Genomic DNA, 21,766 nt, shown 5'->3' with positions numbered 1-21,766 from the left:
CGTACCGGGGTCCACACCCAAACTTGGTCACCGGGATGGTATTCGATGTGCCGATGACGGAGGTTGTAGCGGCGCGCATCCGTGCTCTGCTGCCGCTGAATGTGAATACGGGCAAGTTGACGTGCTTCCTCGGCGCGCTGAGTGAACTGCTCGGCGTCTGGCGTAAGTGGGTGGTCATCAGTGCATCATGGAAGCATTGCATCCAGCATCGTCTGAACGTCACATCCGTAGACCAGACGAACTGGTGTAAATCGGGTCGTCTCCTGGGTGGCCGTGTTGTAAGCGTATGTGACGTACGGGGGAATCGGGTCGTCTCCTGGGTGGCCGTGTTGTAAGCGTATGTGACGTACGGGGGAATCTCGTCCCAAGTTTCGTGCTGCGAGTCTATGTACATTGCGATCATGTCGGCGATCGTTCTGTTGAGTCTCTCTGTGAGCCCGTTCGTCTGTGGGTGATAGGCAGTGGTTTTGCGATGGTTCGTGTGACTGAGCTCGAACACGTCGCCCATGAGCTGTGCCGTAAACACCGCACCTCGATCAGTGATTACGTGGGACGGTGCGCCATGACGCAGCACGATTTGTTGCATAAAAAAATGGGCGATCTCAGATGACGTGCCGCGCTGCACCGCCTTAATTTCCGCATACCTTGATAAATAGACCGTCGCGGCTATTGTCACCTTGTTGTGACGGCAGTCGAGCGGTCAGGAAGACACCATAAAGACTTGCAAACGAAGCTCTTTATTTGGGCTGACTTGCGCCCGCAAAAGAACTGAATCACTCGGTGGCGGCGTAAACAAGCGTGCTCGTCAATCGCCGAACTACGAATGCCTGCTGCTAGCGGCATCGTTCAATTTAAAGCCGGCAAGGAAACTTCGAGATAACAGGTCGAGATCTTCTAGAGTAATCTGGAAACACGTATATGCAGCTGTTCATGGCTGTGAACAATCGAGATTAAACTGGTCGCTTCTCGCGTCACGAACAAAAATGATAACACCCCTTTTCTGCGGCTTTGCGCGAACTAACGGACGCTACAATGATACGCGGCATTACCCCCCTCCCAAAGAAGCATCGTCTCGATGCTTTAAAGTGAAAATAAACACGAAAAATGCAAACTTTGAGTCCTTTAGCGTTCATAATAGGGCTTCAGGCGTACGACATGTACGACTTCCGGGCGTGTGCGGCGTCGCTGAGATGCTGTCGTGCCGTCGGGGATGACTTCATAGTCGAAGAAACCGATGCGACGGAGGGCTCTGTACGGGCCAAAGTAGCGTCGCAGCAACTTTTCACTCAAAACACGGCGGCGAACTGGCGTCCATATCCAAACACGATCACCTGGTTTGTAATGCGTGTCTCGTCGGCGCAGAATGTAGCGTCGGGCGTCGGTGTGCGGCTGGTCTTGAATGCGAAGCCTCGCAAGTCTTCGGGCTTCCTCGGCGCGATGAAGGTAGGCGGCGACGTCGAGGTTCTCTTCGTCGGAAACGTGCGGGAGCATTGCGTCGAGTGTTGTTTTGGGCTTCCTGCCGTATACCAGCTGGAATGGGGTAAACCTGGTTGTCTCCTGGACGGCAGTATTATAAGCGAAGATCACGTAGGACAGAATGGAGTCCCACGTCTTGTGTTCGGCGTCGACGTACATGGAGAGCATGTCTGCGATGATCTTGTTCAGACGCTCTGAGTCCGTTGGTTTGTGGATGATAGGCAGTTGCCCTCCGATGGCTTGTCTGGCAGTGGTTTAAAATGGCTTGCGTCAGCTCCGCTGTAAATGCCGTTCCTCTGTCTGTGATGAGCACTTCAGGGGCGCCGTGTCGCAGGAGAATTTGTTCGAGAAAAAATTTTGCAACTTCTGTTGCGGTACCACTAGGCAACGCTTTTGCTTCGGCGTAGCGGGTCATGTAGTCGGTGGCCACGATGATCCACTTGTTACCTGATGCTGAAGTCGGAAAGGAGCCGAGGAGGTCCATACCCATTTGCTGAAAGGACTTAGTTGGCGGTGGTATGGGGTTCAGGAGTCCGGCTCGTCTAGTCGGAGGCGTTTTACGTCGCTGGCACTCACGGCACGTTTCCACGTGATGGGAAACGTCGGTAGCTAGCCGCGGCCAATAGTACTTCTTCTGGATGCGGTGCAACGTGCGAGCAATCCCGAGATGCCCTGCAGTCGCTCATCATGACATGCCTGCATAAGTTCTTGCCTGAGATTTTTGGGTACGACAAGAAGATGCACTGTCCTGTTGGGCGCGAAGTTCTTCTTCAGGAGGACATTATTGTGAAGGACGAAGGACGACAGTTGGCGCTTGAACCCCCGGGGAGGCGATGGGGTCTTGCCTTTCAAATAATCAACTAGGCTTTGCAACTCAGGATCCGAGCGCTGCTGCTGCGCGAAACTTCTGGCGCTTACCGGTCCTAGGAAAGCGTCGTCGTCTTCCTCTTCCGGTGCTGCGTCTACGGGGGCTCGCGATATGCAGTCTGCATCGGAATGCTTGCAACCAGATTTGTAGACTACAGTTATGTCGAATTCTTGAAGACGCAGGCTCCAACGAGCAAGGCGGCTGAAGGGATCTTTCAAATTGGCCAGCCAGCACAGAGCATGGTGATCGCTCACAGCCTTGAATGGTCGTCCGTATAGGTAGGGCCGAAATATGGACGTGGCCCAAATAATGGCGAGACACTCTTTCTCTGTCTTCGAATAGTTGGCTTCGGCTCTCGGCAGTGAACGGCTAGCGTACGCGATAACTTTCTCCAGTCTGCCATTTTTCTGAACGAGGACCGCTCCTAAGTCCACACTGCTTGCATCGGTATGAACTTCGGTTTCGGCGTTTTCATCGAAGTGCCCGAGCACAGGAGGAGACTAAGCGGCGCTTCAGCTCGTTGAAAGCTTCCTCTTGCGGCCTCTCCCATTTAAAAGGCACGTCAGCCCTGGTAAGTTGGGTCAAAGGTTCAGCGATGCGCGAAACGTTCTTGACCAATCGCCGGTAATAAGCGCACAATCCAAGGAATCTGCGTATAGCCTTCTTGTCATTAGGCTGTGGAAACTCTGCGATCGCAGCCGTATTCTGGGGGTCTGGGCGAACTCCATCCTTGCTTACGACGTGACCAAGGAACAGCAGCTCCTCGTAGGCGAAGTGGCACTTCTCTTGTTTCAGTGTCAGGCCTGAAGACTTGATCGTTTCCAGCACTATCCGAAGCCTTCTGTGGTGGTCTTCAAAGCTTCAGGAGAAGACAACAACGTCATCTAAGTAGACTAGGCAAATCTGCCACATCAAGCCTGCGAGCACCGTGTCCATTACTCGCTGGAACGTCGCTGGGGCAGAGCAGAGGCCGAATGGCATCACCTTGAACTGGAAGAGTCCGTCTGGCGTGATGAACGCAGTCTTTTCGCGATCTCTTTCGTCGACTTCAATTTGCCAGTAGCCGCTCTTCAGGTCCATCGATGAGAAGTACTAAGGGTTGCACAGCAGGTCCAATGTATCGTCTATGCGGGGGAGGGGGTAGACATCCTTCTTCGTAATGCTGTTCAAGCGGTGGTAATCGACGCAAAAGCGAAGGGTGCCGTCTTTCTTTTTCACTAGGACGACTGGTGCTGCCCAAGGGCTCCTTGATGGCTGGATAACGTCGTCACGAAGCATTTCCTCAACTTGCTTGCGCATAGCTTGGCGTTCTAGCGGCGATACGCGGTAGGGGCTCTGTCGCAGTGGTCGGGCCTGTTCGTCTGTTACAATGCGGTGCTTGGCAAGCCTCGTTCGTCGCACATTCGATGCTGATGAGAAGCAATCGCTGTACTTTTGAAGAAGACTGCGTATTTGGTCTTGTCTGCTCCGTGGTAATGCTGGGTTGATATCAAACGTTGGTTGATGGCGTTGGTCAGATGGTTCTACGGGTTGGTCGGGTAGGGCAAATATGTCTTTGATGTCTACCAGCTAGTCGAGGAAAGCGATCGTCGTACCTTTGTTTAGATGCCGGTATTCTTCGGTGAAGTTGGTTAGTAACACCTGGGCTTGGCCATTTCGGATTTGGACGACTCCCCTTGCGACGGCCAGTCCTCGATCCAGGAGTAGCTGGGTGTTCCCCTCGATGGCGCCTTCGGCACTTTCGATGTCTCCAGTACCTATGCAGGCGACGACACTTGATCGGGGGGGTGCCCCGCCGCGGTGGCTCAGTAGTTACGGTGCTCGGCTGCTGACCCGAAAGAGCGGGTTCGATCCCGGCTGCGGCGGCCGAATTTCGATGAAGGCGAAATTCTAGAGGCCCGTGTGCTGTGCGATGTCAGTGCACGTTAAAGAACCCCAGGTGGTCGAAATTTCCGGAGCCCTTCACTACGGCGTCCCTCATAGCCTTAGTTGCTTCGGGACGTTAAACCCCCCTAAACCAAACCAAACTTGATCGGGGCGGCACGCTCAATACTTCGTCGAGGACGTTTAAGGCAACGTGATGAGTCGCTGTCGTCGCGGCAGATATGGCTTTGTCCGTGGAAAGCTTGATAGACTTAGATCGAAGGTCGATGATCGCTCGATGTTCATTCAGGAAGTCCATTCCCAAAATCACGTCTCGCGAGCATTGCTGTAGGATCAGGAAGGTTGTCGCATAGGTTTTCCCGTTTACACTAACTCTCGCGGTGCAGCGTCCTGACGGCGTAATCAGGTTACCACCTGCGGTGCGGATCAGCGGGCCATCCCAAGTTGTTGTTACCTTCCTGAGTCGGACAGCGAGTGGGCCGCTCATAACAGAGTAGTCAGCTCCCGTGTCGACCAAGGCAGTAACCGCGTGACCGTCGACAGTAACTTCAAGGTCACTTGTTCGCGTTCTCGTATTCTACTTTGCCTTCGGTGTCCGATCTCGGCTTCGTCGAGTAGTGAGGCTGCGGTGGGCGTACTCCGATGTTACTTCACTGGGCAGCGGGAAAAGCTACAAGTATGGCCGCGTCGTCGTAGTCGTCGTCGTCGTCGTCGTCGTCGTCGGTGTTGTCGTCGTAGTTGAGGCATGGTCCTGCGTTTTCGTCGGTGGAGGATCTTTGTCATTGAGCTTAGAAGCAACCTCACCTCCAGAGGCTGCTTTATTCAGTTTAACCTTCGGGGGCTGAGGGAGCGTCCACGTACGGCGTAACCTCGGCTAGGAGATACAAAGCGCGGGGACGATGGCGACGGGGAACGTGATAGGCGGCTCGGCGATGAGCTTTCTTCCCGACGCAAAAACTCTTCGATTTCGGCTGGTCGCTGGCCGGGTCGGGGTCGTGGGGCGTCGTAAGAGAAGCCTCGGATGCCCAGTCTTCTGTATGGGCAGTGCCGGAGGACGTGACCGGCTTCGCCGCAGTGGAAGCATAGTGGGCGGCGCTGGTCGGGAGTTCTCCACTCGTCGCACTTCCTCGGCTGTGTGCGACGCTCGTTGGACGGGTGGGTTGGGGCGAGAGGGCGGCGGTCCAACGCAGCTGGCTGAGGGCGATAGGGGCTTGGGTCTCGTCGTCTTAGTGCAGGACGGCGCACAGCTGCGGCGTAAGTCGTGGCTGGGGGCTCCATAGGCTGCGTGGTGGTCGGCGTCACACCCAAGGCCTGTGGAACTTCATCCCGGATGACGTCTGTGAGCGATGAAAGCTGCGGCTGCGTTCCCGTTGGCAGCAATCGTCGGAGCTCCTCTCGAACAACTTGACGGATAACCTCCCGCAGGTTATCGTTGTTTGCGGTGTCCAGGCAGTTTGCTGAGAAAATGCGCTGCTGGCGGTCATACTGGCGGGCTCGGGCATCAAGAGTTTTTTCCATAGTGGATGCCTCTTCTACAAATTCCGCGACGGTTTTCGGTGGGTTCCGTACGAGGCCCGCAAAGAGTTGCTCTTTAACTCCTCGCGTAAGCAGCTTGACCTTTTCTTCTTCCTTCATGCTCGAGTCGGCACGCCGGAAGAGACGATTCATCTCCTCAGTGTATACTGCAACGGTCTCGTTTGGGTGTTGTATGCGAGACTGTAGCAGATGCTGGGCTCTCTCCTTTCTCACGACGTTTGTGAAAGTCTTGAGAAGCTGCTCCTTGAAGGTCCCCCAATCCGTAAGGCTAGCTTCCACATACTCAAACCAGATTCTTGCTGGTCTCTCCAAGGCAAAGAAGACGTACCTAATTTTCATGGCGTCGTCCCAGTTGTTAAAGACAGCCACACGGTCGAACTGCTCCAGCCATTCTTCGGGGTCGGCGCCAGCCGAAGCGTGGATGGTTAATGGCACCCGGGGCTGGTGAAAAATGATTGGAGTCGTCCTCTGGCGCAAGCTCATGGTGGACGTTGCTACTGGCTTTCGCTTCCGGGTAGGGTCCGGCAGAATCCCGAACTCAGGTGCGTCGGCTTGCAGACGTGGGCTTGCGTGGTGGACTGGACTAAGGTCCTGCTGTAAATGACTCAGAGGGCTGGCGTCACGGCTTGCAGGGGTGTCCGGAACATAGAAAGCTACCCAGCACCTCCACCAGATGTCACGTTGTAGTGACGGCAGTCCAGCGGTCAGGAAGACACCAGAAAGACTTGGAAACGAATTTCTTTATTTGGGCTGACTTGCGCCCGCAAAAGAACTGAATCACTCGATGGCGGCGTACACAAGCGTGCTCGACAATCGTCGAACTACGAATTCCCGCTGCTAGCGGCATCGTTCAATTTAAAGCCGGCAAGGAAACTTCGAGATAACAGGTCGAGATCATCTAGAGTAATCTGGAAACACGTACATGCAGTTGTTCATGGCTGTGAACAATCGAGATTAGACCGGTCGCTTGTCGCGTCACGAACAAAAATGATAACACCCCTTTTCTGCGGCTTTGCGCGAACTAACGGACGCTACAATGATACGTGGCACTATGATCTATTTATGACCGGCCGATGACACAGGGAATGGGCCAAGAAGATCGATGCCGACTTGATCAAACGGCGTCCGAGGCGGTTCATTAGGTTGGAGCAAACCCGCTGGCTTGAGAGGAGGCGCCTTACGACGTTGGCAATCGCGGCAGCCTCTGACGTAACGTTGGGCGGCGTGAGGACGTTTGGGCCAATAATACGCCTGGCGCACGCGTGCAAGTGTGCGGGCAAAGCCCAAGTGGCCGGAGGTCGGCTCATCGTGACAAGCAAGAAGGATATCGCCGCGTAGATCTGCCGGAACGACGAGGAGGTGTGCCCAGTCAACAGTGCTGGAGTTTTTCTTAAACGAAATGCCGTTCCGGAGGCAGAAGGCCGGCAGGATTCTAGAAAATTGTCGGGGTACGTCAGAAGCTCGGCCCTCCAGATAATCAATGATAGGTCGCAGGTCTGGGTCAGCTCGCTGTCGGGTCATTAAGTCTAAGTCGCTCAGAACTCCAATAAAACCACTGTCGTCCTCTGTGCTATCATCTGCTGACCCGACGGGCGCGCGTGAGAGTGCGTCAGCGTCTTCGTGCGTCTGGCCAGATTTGTGCACAATGGTGTAGTCGAATTCTTGGAGGCGGAGGCTCCATCGGGCTCGGCGCCCCGATGGATTGGGAAGATTGGCAAGTCAGCACAAAGAGTGGGGTTCGGTTACTACTTTGAAGGGACGGCCGTAGAGGTAAGGACGAGATTTCATGGTTGCCCACACAACCGCAAGGCAATCTTTTTCTGTGGTCGAATAGTTTGTTTCAGCGCGAGAAAGCGTGCGTCTTGCATACGCGATGACACTTTCCACGCCACCTTGGTGTTGCACGAGTACGGCGCCAAGGCCGACGTTGCTCGCGTCGGTGCGGACTTCGGCTTCAGCCTCTTCATCAAAGTGCGCAAGAACAGGGGTTGTTAGCAATCGTCTGCGCAGCTCGGCAAAAGCCTCCTGTTGCTCGGCGGCCCACCCGAACTGTGTATCATCGCGCGTGAGGTAGTACAGGGGTGCGGCAATCTTTGAAAAGTCGGCAATGAAGCGGCGGTAATATGCGCACAGACCCAAATAACGTTGCACACTTTTCTTTGTTGTAGGAACAGGAAAGTAGGCGACGGCAGCAGTTTTCTTGGGGTCGGGCTTAACGCCATCGGCACTCACGAGGTGACCGAGAAACTTCAACTCTTTGTACCCAAAGTGGCACTTCTCGGGCTTTAGCGTTATGTCGGCTGATCGGAGGGTATCTAATACTGTCCTCAGGCGTTCAAGGTGTTCGGCAAAGGTTTCGGAAAATACGAGGACAGCATCGAGATAAACCAAACAAGTTTGCCATTTGAGTCCAACGAGAACGGTATCCATCATCCGCTGGAAAGTTGCCGGCGCTGAACATTACCCAAAAGGTAGCATTTTAAATTCGTACAGTCCGTCGGGTGTCACGAACGCCGTTTTTTCGCGGTCCCGCTCGTCGACCTCTATCTGCCAGTACCCACTCTTTAAACCAATGCAGAAGTACTGGGCGCGACGAAGTCTGTCGACCGAGTCGTCGATACGAGGCAGCGGGTAGACGTCTTTTTTAGTAATGTTGTTCAGTTTTCGATAATCCACGCAGAAGCGGAGTGTCCCATCCTTTTTCTTCACCAGCACGACAGGTGAAGACCAGGGGCTGCTGGAAGGTTGAATGATTCCATCTGAAACCATCTCCTTCACCTGCGTTTGGATCGCCTCACGCTCCTTCGGTGAGATACGGTACGGCTGCTGATGGATAGGGCGGGCATCGTCGGGCGTAATGATGCGGTGCTTCAGAAGAGCCGTTTGCCGGACTTTCGACGAAGAAGCGAAACAGGTAGCGTATTCGAGTAGGAGGGCACGTAGTTCTCGCTGTTGAGTCACCGAAACGTCCTGGCTGATGTCAAGAGCGTCAAGGGTTGGGCGCACAGGTCTAACAGCTTCGAACGCGAAACATTCAGAAACCTCCGCTAAGGGGTCGGCGAATGCGATGGCAGTAGCACGAAAAAGGTGCCGGGGCTCCTTAGAGAAGTTAGTCACCAGAAGCTCAGACCAGCCGTCGCGGAGATGGATGAGACTTCGCGCTGAGCAGATGCCGTGAGTGAGCAAAAGGGACAGGTTGCCTTCTGCGACCGCTGTGCCTTCACGTAGTCCGTCGCAGTGAACACTCACAAAAACACTGGCGCGGGGAGAATCCAAACGCTCTCGGCGGATATTCGAAGGGCGGCGCGGCGTTGACAGTCCTCGGAGTAAACATCAGCTTTCTGGGTAGAAAATGTGACAGTGCGCTTTCGGAGGTCAATAATAGCTCCATACTCCCGGAGAAAATCAACGCCAAGGATACAGTCACGGGAGCAGTCAGGTAGAACTAGGTAGCTGACAAGCCGTGCGAATCTGCGTGCCTGACCATGGCGTCATTACCTTTTTAAGAAACGCCGCTAGCTTTCCGCTTAAAATTGAGAAATCAGCGCCAGTGTCCACCAAAGCACTAACCTTATAGCCGTCGAGAAGCACGGGTATATCCAACGAGGATCGATCTCCGAGTTCAGGTACTGCAGTCGTTGCCTTAAAATCGCGGTCGGTCGCTGTTCGCGTTGTCGGGGGGTCTTGTTCGCATAGATTGCCAGCGGCCTCGCTCCCTGAGGTCGCTCTCTTTAGTTTTCCCGGCGGGGGCTTGGCGATCGTCGCTGCGCCATCCAGGAGGAGCTTTGAGGCTGTGGCGAAGATCGGCGTTGTGATGGAGACAGAGACTGCCACTGGGGAATTGTCGCCATGCGCTGCTGGGCCACGTAGTCCTCGATCTCCCGGGGTCGTTGACCTCTTGGTGGACGGGGCATGTCGATAGGGAACCCCTGCAGCCCAAGCTGTCGATACGGGCACTGGCGATACAGATGACCGGGTTCCCCGCAGTGAAAGCAGAGACGCCGCCGATCTGGAGCACGTCACAGGTCCGTCTTCCGTTGGGGCGATCGTCGATTGTCGATGTAGTACGTGTCGGGGTGTGCGGAAAACAGCGAGCGTTGACTGGACGGAGAAAACTGCGCCGAAGAGGGCGCAGGACGTCGCAAGGCGTCAGCATACGTTGGCCGACGGCACTCCGTGGGCAAAGCCGGCGGGTCAACGGACGGGAACGAAGGTCTCACGGCTTAAACCTCTTCGCGGACGAGGCTAGCGAGAGAGCCGGCCGTCGGCAGGGGAGCACCGAAAAGCGCCTGGAGCTCTTCGCGCACAACGGAGCGGATCAGGTCGCGGAGAAGGTCAGGGTTAGCCCCGAAGGCAGGAAGCGGCTCTGTAAGTGAAGCGGCGAGTACCGGCCGGTCGTAGGTGGTACACCGCCGCAGGAGCATCTTCTCCATCGTGACCGCTTCCGTGAGAAACTCAGCAACAGTCCCTGGTGGACTGCGCACGAGGCCAGCGAAAAGTTGCTCCTTAACGCCGCGCATGAGTTGGCGCACCTTTTTATCTTCGGGCATGGCCCGGTCAGCTCGCCGGAAGAGCCGTGTCATACCCTCCACGTACATGCTTACAGTCTCATTCGGCATCTGAATGCGAGACTGCAAAGCCCGTTCAGCCCGTTCTCGACAATCCGTGCTGGTCTAGGTCTCCAGCAGGCGTCGGCGGAACTCGTGCCATGATGTTAAAGCGTCTTCTCGGTTTTCGTACCAGGTACGTGCACAATCCTCGAGACTAAAGAAGACGTTTCGAAGCTTGGCGGCGTCGTCCCACTGGTTGAATGAGGCCACGCGTTCAAACAGGAGAAGCCAGTCTTCTACGTCTTCGAGCTGACTGCCGTGGAATGGTTTGGGCAGTCGCGGATTCTGCAAGGTGTAGTAGGGTGCAGCTTGCATGACAGGTCGATGGGAGGGTGCTCTGGCAGACTCCAAAGGCCCGTGTTCGGGAGGTAGGCCTTGGTTTCTCCGGCTAGCACGGTGCCCAGGGGTGTCCACTAGCGAAGGACTGGAGCCCAGGGTATGCGGAGGAGTACGAGACATACACAGGGATCTTTACCCCGCACCTGCACTAAAATTTGTAACGGAAGATAGGGCGACAGGTCGCTAACCAGCAGAATACGGCAGCCAGCCAGCCAGCGCGAGATACTTCGTCTTCAACTTCAACGTCTTTGAGGACACTTCAGCGCCACCTGAGAACACCAGGTGGCACTATTATTAGTAATTAATCAGTAGTTAGCCATTATTAGTAACTTGTTATTACTTAGTAATTAGTCATTAATTATGTGTGACGCCCTTCAGTGGTGACGTCAGCAGTGCCACAGAGGCAGTCAAAGTGGTGCGGAAAGCGCTTTCGCATCTACGGACTTTAGAAGACAGTCAAAGTGTCGCTGAATTTTTATTTCCTGCTCCGAGCCGTCAGTTGTGACGCCCTGGCAGTATACGCACTTGGCTCTCAATCCTAGAGTGTGGGTTTGAATGCTGGTATTTTCAGGTGTGTTTATTTCTGTTTTATTTCTAGTATCACGTGTGGTAAGTGCTGTCTGGAACTATAATGCTCTAATTTGCGCAGCAAAACATCGGACATGGTTAAAATTTTTTCACTTAAATCGCCGCTCTTGGGGACTAACTGCTGCACAGCTTTCGTAGGGGCCAACTGTTGCATTCTTTACAGTTTTTACCGAAAAGGGCAGACTGCTGTGGCAAATCACTCAGTCCCCGGAAGAGCTAACCTCTCAACCCCTTTTAGACTCTTTTTTCTTTCTTTAGAGTGAGTGTTCCGTGAGAGTGTGAGGCATTGACCGCTCACCCCGATCATGAACGGCGCTATCATACGGCTGCTCACCCATGAAACAGAAATGTTGAGGCTAATGAAAAGTGCTCAACTTAAGTTAACTCTTTAGGGAGCATGAAAAATCCGACGGAAAGATTTTCTTTTTTTTAGCACATAATGCTCCATTATAAAGAAATACAGACTACTGAAATTTCATCACGATTGCTGCGTTCGTTGTGAAGTAGCAAAGTTGTACTTTTTAAAGTACGCTGGGTCCTACCTATAGCCCATGTGCCTACTTCACTCCATTCCTACTTGGAACGCTGGGTCCTCCCCATATCCCATGAGGCTACTTCGCTCCACTCCTACTTGGTACGCTGGGTCCTCCCCATAGCCCATGTGGCTACTTCGCTCCCCTCCTACATGGCACACTGCGTCTTCCCCATAGCCCATGTGGCTATTTTCCTCCACTCCTACTTGGTATGCTGGGTCCTTCCATAGCCAATGTGGCTACTTCGCTCCACTCCTATTTGGTACGCTGGGTCCTCCCCATAGCCCATGTGGCTACTTCGCTCCCCTCCTACTTGGCACACTGGGTCTTCCCCATAGCCCATGTGGCTATTTTCCTCCACTCCTACTTGGTATGCTGGGTCCTCCCATAGCCAGTGTGGCTACTTCGCTCCACTCCTACTTGGTACACTGGTTCCTCCCCATAGCCCATGTGGCTACTTCGCTCCCCTCCTACATGGCACACTGGGTCTTTCCCATAGCCCATGTGGCTATTTTCCTCCACTCCTACTTGGTATGCTGGTCCTCCCATAGCCAATGTGTCTACTTCGCTCCACTCCTATTTGGTACGCTGGGTCCTCCCCATAGCCCATGTGGCTACTTCGCTCCCCTCCTGCTTGGTACACTGGGGCTTCCCCATAGCCCATGTGGCTATTTTCCTCCACTCCTACTTGGTATGCTGGGTCCTCCCATAGCCAATGTGGCTACTTCGCTCTACTCCTATTTGGTACGCTGGTTCCTCCCCATAGCCCATGTGGCTACTTCGCTCCCCTCCTACTTGGCACACTGCGTCTTCCCCATAGCCCATGTGGCTATTTTCCTCCACTCCTACTTGGTATGCTGGGTCCTTCCATAGCCAATGTGGCTACTTCGCTCCACTCTTACTTGGTACGCTGGGTCCTCCCCATAGCCCATGTGGCTACTTCGCTCCCCTCCTACTTGGCACACTGGGTCTTTCCCATAGCCCATGTGGCTATTTTCCTCCACTCCTACTTGGTATGCTGGGGAACCTCCCATAGCCAATGTGGCCACTTCGCTCCACTCCTATTTGGTACGCTGGGTCCTCCCCATAGCCCATGTGGCTACTTCGCTCCCCTCCTGCTTGGTACACTGGGACTTCCCCATAGCCCATGTGGCTATTTTCCTCCACTCCTACTTGGTATTTGGACCCTCCCATAGCCAATGTGGCTACTTCACTCCACTCCTACTTGGTATGCTGGTATCCTCCCCATAGCCCATGTGGCTACTTCGCTCCACTCCTATTTGGTACGCTGGGTCCTCCCCATAGCCCATGTGGATACTTCGCTCCCCTCCTGCTTGGGACACTGGGTCTTTCCCATAGCCCATGTGGCTATTTTCCCCCACTCCTACTTGGTATGCTGGGTCCTCCCATAGCCCAAGTGTCTACTTCGCTCCCCTCCTACTTGGTACACTGGGTCTTCCCCATAGCCCATGTGGCTATTTTCCTCCACTCCTACTTATTATGCTGGGTCCTCCCATAGCCAATGTGGCTACTTCGCTCCACTCCTACTTGGTACGCTGGGTCCTCCCCATAGCCCATGTGGCTACTTCGCTCCCCTCCTACTTGGCACACTGGGTCTTCCCCATAGCCCATGTGGCTATTTTCCTCCACTCCTACTTGGTATGCTGGGTCCTCCCATAGCCAATGTGGCTACTTCGCTCCACTCCTACTTGGTACGCTGGTTCCTCCCCATAGCCCATGTGGCTACTTCGCTCCCCTCCTACTTGGCACACTGGGTCTTTCCCATAGCCCATGTGGCTATTTTCCTCCACTCCTACTTGGTATGCTAGGTACTCCCATAGCCAATGTGGCTACTTCGCTCCACTCCTATTTGGTACGCTGGTTCCTCCCCATAGCCCATGTGGCTACTTCGCTCCCCTCCTACTTGGCACACTTCGTCTTCCCCATAGCCCATGTGGCTATTTTCCTCCACTCCTACTTGGTATGCTGGGTCCTCCCATAGCCAATGTGGTTACTTCGCTCCACTCCTATTTGGTACGCTGGGTCCTCCCCATAGTCCATGTGGCTACTTCGCTCCCCTCCTGCTTGGTACACTGGGCCTTCCCCATAGCCCATGTGGCTATCTTCCTCCACTCCTACTTGGTATGCTGGGTCCTCCCATAGCCAATGTGCTACTTCACTCCACTCCTACTTGGTATGCTGGTATCCTCCCCATAGCCCATGTGGCTACTTCGCTCCACTCCTGCTTGGTGGTGTGAAATTTGTTAATATACCCCAAATTCTTATGAAGCGTGATATAGCACTTCTTGCAGGCCCCGCAGTTATCCTTATTTGCCCAGGAAGTTCTTTCCATTTCAAAAACGCATCAGACACGATTGAACCAATTTCTGCGAACCGCTGGTTGCTGCATGTCGAGGCTTAGGTAATCACGAGTAGCGTTCTTACCAAAGCAAAAATGCGTCTCTAGCAGTTTGGCAGATTGTTCAGGCATTCACAATTGCAAAGTTGAGCCTTCGCATCAGCAGCCACCCCCACTTGATTGTCTCTGATGCCGAGGTAGTAGCTGCTGGCGGCTTCATCTGAAAGGTCGACACCTGCCATACCATTGTTGCAAAAAGAAAGAAGTTTTGCCTTACAAAAGACCGGTTTTTCATCCGCTGTAGCCAAGTACCACTTTAAAAAAAATAGAGGCTCTGTGCTGTTACAGTTTCAGTCCATAGTGAACCCATTGTTGGCCTTATACTTCAATAAAAACATGAAACATACTATTTTTGCAAGAACCAATTTTTTCTGGCTACTTCTTTTCCGTTGCTTTCTTTGGGCCGAGTGGACACTTCCTAAGCGCCGTAACCACTGAGCCACCACTGAGTGCGCAGATTTGATATACCGCATCGATTGATACCCGCCGCGGGGGCTCAGTGGTTATGGTGCTCGGCTGCTGACCCGAAAGACGCGGGTTCGATCCCGGCTGCGGCGGCCGAATTTCTTTGGAGGAGAAATTCTAGAGGCCCGTGTACTGTGCGATGTCAGTGCACGTTAAAGAACCCCAGGTCGTCGAAATTTCCGGAGCCCTTCGCTACGGCGTCTCTCATAGCCTTAGCCGCTTTGGGACGTTAAGCCCCATAAACCAACCAAACCAACCAACCAACTTCGTAAGCTTGTTTTCGTGTAAGGTACCTGTGGCCCGAAATTCCTCCCTATGGAGCGTTGCAGTAAATTCTTGACTAGTAAAAAAATTTTCCAAAAAAGATGAAATCATCTCTAAGCTTTGAAATCACCACAGGCGGCGAGAGGACAACGCGTGCTTTCAAAAGTTTGGTTTCAGAAATGAAGGACTTTTCACAATAGGTATAAAATTCATAACCGTAGCAGTTTGCTCTGCAGTACATCCAGTTCTTATAACCAAGACTTTATTATAGCCAATATAAATTACACCACCGTAATATTCTGGATAGCTAGAAAAAATGCACCAGTCTCTAAGGCGTTCCTGAACAGACAAGGTGGATGTTTCCAAAAAATTCCAGGAACCATACGATCTATGACCTTGAATGAATAGCCGCCGTTGTGCAGACAGGAAGACCCAGCGTACTATAGAAAGTACAGCAGCATGTAATTCACCATAGTGGAAAAAAAAGCGAAAGTTGCGGGACATTCAAAGCATTCATTGCTTATTGCCGTCTTGCGTGCTGCTCTATGCTTGAAGCTAGTATAATATTTACATAAACATTGCAGCGAGAAAATTACAAGCCAGCGGCTACTTGTGCATCTGAATAATGGCCCGACGGGCGAGTTGGTGCATGATGAAATGAACGCGTGCGCAACAGGGACTCTGTGGTGTCCCTTTCTTCTTATAACATGTGTCCTTGTAGCGCCAGCGTTCATTTCATTTTCACTACTGGTGCAGTTCGTGGGAAACAAACATGTTGAAGTTTTACCATAAAAATATGACATTCTGAGCAGAGAAACCACGCCTTCATAGCTGAGGGGCGTCGACCGATTCCCTGGCGAAGAAGGCATGCTCTACTTGAAAAGAAACATTCAATCTTTGCTGTTAGAATCACAAAAAATTAACTGTACTTGCCCGGAACTAATGGTTAAGGAAAACGCAGTGAGCTGTGAAAAGAAATGTAGTAGGTGTAACTTGAAGACACTGGAAGTGGACAGATTGGATGAGGGTACAAACGCGTGCTAAAGAGATGCTAGTTGAAATCAAGAGGAAGAAATTGGCTTGGACAGGGCATCTAATTTGAAGGCAAGATAACCACTGGTCCTTAAGAATGACGGAGTGGATTCCAAGAAAAGGCAAATGTAGCAGGGGGTGGCGGAAGGTTAGGTGGGCGGATGGGATTAAGAAGTTTCGGGCAATACGGTGGCCGAAGCAGGCAAAGGACAGGGTTAATTCGAGAAACATATGGTAGAGGCCTTTGCCCTGCAGTGGGCGTAGTCAAGCTGATGATGATGATGGTTCTGTTAGCCCCCCTCATTGGTGTCCCTGCTGTCCTCGCAGGAGGTCACCGCCGGTCCTGCTCGGTTGATCCGCTCGGTGTCCCTGGCGGCAAGAATGTTCCCCACTACGCTTGTGTCGGCGATCCTGGTCGGCGTCACTGTGGTAGTCCTGCTCCTGTACCCCTGGATACCCGGCAGGCTGCGGGCGCGCTGCGAAACTAGGTCTTGCCGGTTCCACAGGTGAACCAGTGGCTTTTAGGGTCTAAAGTATTCGCCTGAAGTGATTTAGGGGAAGAATCACTGAAGTCCATACGGTGCGATAACGAGACCATAACGTTGCCTGATCTCTAGGCAGATTGTTTCAGAAATAATTCACGAGGCGCATTTAGTCACCATCCCGGTTCATTTTGAGGATACTGAAAGTTCAAGTAAAGCCGACTGTTCGAATATCTCATGGATCATTTCTCTCAAGAGGAAATACTAGCTATGAACACGACAAAGACGGTCATTGATCTGTGACAGCTTCGCCGGCAAAAACTGAATGCTCCTGAAACGAAGTGCGCGTCGTTGCAATCGTCGCCCGCCATCGCTGTCGCTACACTCTACCGAAATGTGAAACATTTGCTTGTTTTGAACAAAGCTTCAGTTAAAACTAGCACTTGCTCCAACATTCGGCTTGTTTTATTGAGCTCCGTTTCGTATTCTGCTCAGTGTTGCAAGCCCCACAGCCATCTGTCGTATGACATGCTCACCCCTATCTTAGTGATCACTGAAATTGCCCGTGCCGCAGCGGTGCATCTTGACTGGCTGCGAAAGTTTTGATAGTCATTCACTCAACGGGCACTAAGGCTGCCCGTGTGACAGCGGTATTCAACACACGTAGGGAGACAGAATAAATACATAGCCGCTTACTGGAAGGGCGCTGCTAAGGAATGGCGACGAAATATATTATAAAACGATAACTGAATTCATTTTGGAGGTTGCGAAGGCTACTACTACGAGTGCCTTGTGATGTGAGAAATGTGTGACCAGGGACTTGAGGATCGTGTCACTCAACTCATGTACGGGCAGCATTTCCGATGTGTTCCTCCACCATTCGACCCGCCCCGCGTTTGTAGCCCAGTTGTCCGGCTTACGCGGTGCCTTCAGAGAACAGCGCTCTGCGTGTCCACTGCTGTGCGCCAGAACTGGTCTTAGGGCACGTTTTGAAGAGTTTACGCTACGTCGCCTTTTACGGGAAACTGAAATAAATATACGCATAATGATATTATTATTAATTAAAAAGTAACTTCTCAGTCAAAACACCTCCTTCTTCGAAACTGTACTGCCAGTGGGGATGTACTTCAGGAAGCAACTAAGACGTAATAATTACCAAGCTATTTGCTAACGTATATTGCGTCGTTTTACCCATCTCAGTCTATCTCTGTATCGCCCTTTGCAACATCCATCCCAATAGTAAAGATTTTAGCAAGCGCCAATCTAGCCGGTCCTAGAGGTAAAGAATATGGGCAGTTTCCTCATGTTGTGACACGCCAGCCTGCGCGCAGCGCCTAGCGGTGAGCTTGTCGCATTCATTCTCCTCGCTGACGCTTCGTGCCGGGACAGAATCAGGTGGCGATCGCGTGCTGGAAAAAAGTGCTCGTGATACGCTCGCCACTCGGGGACACACACTTAATGACATGATTGCATGGGTTCTTCTGCTTCTTGCTTGTGGTGGCGCGTTTCACAACAGCCCGTGTTTTTGCTGCTCGTTTGCTTCATCTAGAATCGTTTTATGTTGCTCTAAAAACTGGTATGGACATCAGCAATTCCGAGTGATAAATAAAGAGAAAAATGAGGATCTTAACTGTAAAAGGCAGGAAGTTAAAAATTAGCTTATAGTTATTTGCCTTCTTAACTGGCCCGTCTAACCATTTTTCCTGCAGCTACCACAGTTGGCGGTATTTACCGAAAAATAGCCGCGATGATCTGTACCATCCGCACGTACGCTTGGCCTTAAAGCACCGTTCGAGAACCCGCCAAGCCACTTACAAAGGCTGCACGGCGTGTCTGAGCAACACTCGTGCCGACAATATGCCCCCTTTTTCCTCCACCCACTCCGTCTTTAGCACAGAAGTTTTTCTAAGCATTAACACCTCGTCATGAAGATTGCATTATCAGTTTGATGAATATATTAACCTGGTATTAACTTCTAAAGGTCACAAGTTGAGGCTTGGCAAAGGCTTATCGTAGGTATTGTCATTACAAGGCAGCGCTGTTTTAATGCTTAAAGACGCTTGGCTTCAAATGTCGCTTCAAGCACACAGGGCTATCCCGCCTGTTTATATTTCAAGCTTCCCTCCTTTTGCTTGCTCCGAGAAGTGAAGGTGTCTCCTCTTATCGACTTCGTACATTAGAGGAAAGTGTTTTAATTACAATTTTAGGCCCCAAAACCGAACTCTGCTCAACCTGTTGAAGTCGTACACATTTCAATGGATGGGCGCTCCAAAATATATCCTCCAGTTATTAAAATAGGTGGATAGTTTAGAGTATGTAGAATCCTCAAGTTATTTCAGCCAGGGGCAGGACGGGCTTGCGCTCGCCCGCTCGTGCAAAAACTGGTTTTTCGACTGTGCGTGGTGTATAAGGGAGCAGTGTCTGTAGTGGATTAAACTCGAGTAACTGAAATTCAGATCCTTCAACAGGCAGTTCTAATATATACGCCGCGTTTTGCGCTATATGCAATGATGAAAGTTGAAATATATTGTCTTTGTGACAGAAACATTTTAGTAATAAAAACATTCTGTCAAGGCGAATGCGACCGCATAGGAATGTGAGAAATTTGGATCTTCATAGATAACGCCGTTGTTTCCAAATCTGTGCCCACTAGCCGACACACCACGTAATTATTTTGCAAAAAAAAAACAAATACACTGCTTCCACTTTCTGCAGGGATCTCATAGAAGATCAGCTAGATATGTCCGTGGATCCGTGCCACGACTTCGGAGCCCACGTGTGCGGCAACTGGAGGGAGCGCAAGGTCTCCGCCATCTCGACCTCTGCACTGGCGGACATGTCCATGCTGTGGCTCAGGAGGTTCCCCGCCATGCTGCACGACGGCTTGGCTCAGCTGCCCGCGGGGAGGAGAGTGGCCGCCATGTTCAACCGCTGCATGACGCAGACGGGCTCCCAGGTGCACGTCATAGAGGACTTTATGAGAGCACGGGGCCTAGTGTGGCCGGAGGATCCCCAGGACAGCGGGCCTGCCATCGAAGTCATGCTGGACCTCGCTTTCAACTGGAGAGTGAGCCTCTGGTTCACGATGACGGTTCTCGCGAGCACACCAGTGCATCCCAAGCGACGCATATTCTTCTCGCATAACGACAAGATGACCATCTCGAAAGCCCTCTTCAAGAACATACCGAGGCATAAGTTCAACCAAGCCTACGGAGGCTTCTTTGATCTTTTTGCCAACAACACGAATAGCGATCCGAAACCGGAGGTAATCACGAAAACCTACAACATGCTAGAATACGTGTTCAACCGCCTTATTAGGTCCGGGACGACCAAGGTTCGCGTTCCTGGTCAAATTCCGCTGCGCGATTTCGAAAAGTATTCTCCGATCACTGATTCGGAGTACATACGACATGCCTTAAACTCTGTGCTGAAGATCGACCCGCCCTTAACGCCAGACGACTTGGTACTCTTTAGTGATCTGGCTTTGCTGAATAGCATCAGCGAAATCTTCGAGAAATTTGGTGACAGTGACGTGCGCCGTCACATCGCATGGCTATTCGTGTGGACCTACGGCATCATGGCGAACCCTGAAGCCGCCCTCCTCATCATGCACGGGGACAAGCAACGTGCGGAACAAGCGCGACCACTCTACTGCGCCGCGCAAGTGGAGGCCAACTACAAGCTCCTTGTGGTCGCATTGGCCATAGCCGCCTACTTCCCGACCGAGAAGCGCACCTTCATCAACGAACACCTATCCGGAATCGTGGAGGTGGGCGCAATACTCCAACTTACAAGAGCTTATGGGTGACGCTTATGAAGTGACTCAAGTTAATAACTAGTCACGTTGGTGTACTGTGCGATGTCAGTGCACGTTAAAGAACCTCAGGTGGTCGGAATTTCCGGAGAAATTCACTACGGCGCCCCTCATGGCCTGAGTCGTTGTGCAACGTTAAACCCCAATAAACTAAACCAATAAACGAAACACTAGAGAACCACGCTGCACTTTCCGCAGCATTCTGCTCCTGCGCACAGCGTTTTGAAGATAGGTTGTTCTTTTTCTCTGTATTTATACCCTTGCTTCCACCCCCTGGACCGCACAATCAATCAAGCGTTTCAGGTCCTTGTAATGCTGTCCTATATGTTTCTCTTTATATAATGCTAAAAGACTGGGGAGAGCAGTGTCACGTAGCTGGATGCCTACTATGCGGTGATTATTGACGCAACGAGGTAGGCAGTGTTGTCACTGAGAAATTGCGATCAGTAGTGCGAGTTAGCAATGAAAAGGAGGTCTGGAAACGAAACTTGTGTCGAATCATTTCGGTCACACGCCTTTCCCTTTTCATTCTGCGTCCCGCATGATTGGTTATATTAGATGCGTTTTGTTTATTTTATGGTTTATTGAATTTAACGTCCCGATGCGACGCAGGGTACGAGAAACGCCGTAGTGAAGGGCTCCGGATAACTTCGACTACCTGCACTTCTTTAAAGTACACTCACATAGCACTGTATACGGGCCTCCAGCCTTTCGCCTTCATGGAAATGCTACCGCCTTGACCTGGATAGACGTTTTGTCGTGGAGCTGAAGTTAACACCGTTGCAGGTTTTTACCGGAAGTCGGTCATTCGGCGTCCCACCAATGAAATTGTTAGCTGATGAAATTCGACCAGTAATAGTGAAGCCATGGCAGCAATGTAGGCGTGGTCAATGTTGTAGTATCCCCGGTTATGTGATTCACCTGATCACTACCCGGAAATTATTCTTTCCGCAAAAATACTAATCTAAGTAACCATGCTAAATGCACTTTGATAGGAATAAGCACGGCCAGATGGATATGTAATTCAAAGGAAAATATTTACCCCACTCTTTGTCCGTCGGATGTACGCACGAGGGAATGATGCTGTTTTAAGACGAGGAAATAGAATTAAAGAAAGATTGTCCCCGCCTTGCCACTAATTAAGTTAGCCTCACTAAGAGGTAAAACGAAACGTTCGGAAGACTTTCTCTCTGTATATTTGTACTTATTTCATGATCTTGCAATTTTGCTCGCATTTTTTCAATATTTCTCGGTCGAGAAATATGTTTAAGTTCCTATCACTGCTCGTGTCACACTGAATTCTTTCTTGACGTGTCCTTAAGGAGTTCAATGAGCTATTTTATTTGTACAGAAGAGAGAGGCCTATTATAAACTGTTTTCGTCATAATGATGGCCACAGGTAATCGTAAAGTTACACTAAAGTAAGATTTAAGTTATCCTGTATGAATTTATGGCA

General features: G+C 51.7%; 1 pseudogene; it reads right to left on the bottom strand.

Annotated features, from left to right (window-relative positions):
• Positions 1 to 9,495: 9,495 nt before the first annotated feature.
• On the bottom strand, positions 9,496 to 10,833 carry LOC149334437 (uncharacterized; annotated as a pseudogene).
• Between the last annotated feature and the right edge of the window lie 10,933 nt (positions 10,834 to 21,766).

The sequence above is a fragment of the Amblyomma mixtum genome, chromosome 8, assembly GCF_055824585.1.
Source record: "Amblyomma mixtum isolate Tamu chromosome 8, ASM5582458v1, whole genome shotgun sequence".
Taxonomy (NCBI): domain Eukaryota; kingdom Metazoa; phylum Arthropoda; class Arachnida; order Ixodida; family Ixodidae; genus Amblyomma; species Amblyomma mixtum.
The sequence above is the reverse complement of the archived record's forward strand: the minus strand, read 5'-3'. Positions and strand labels throughout refer to the sequence as shown.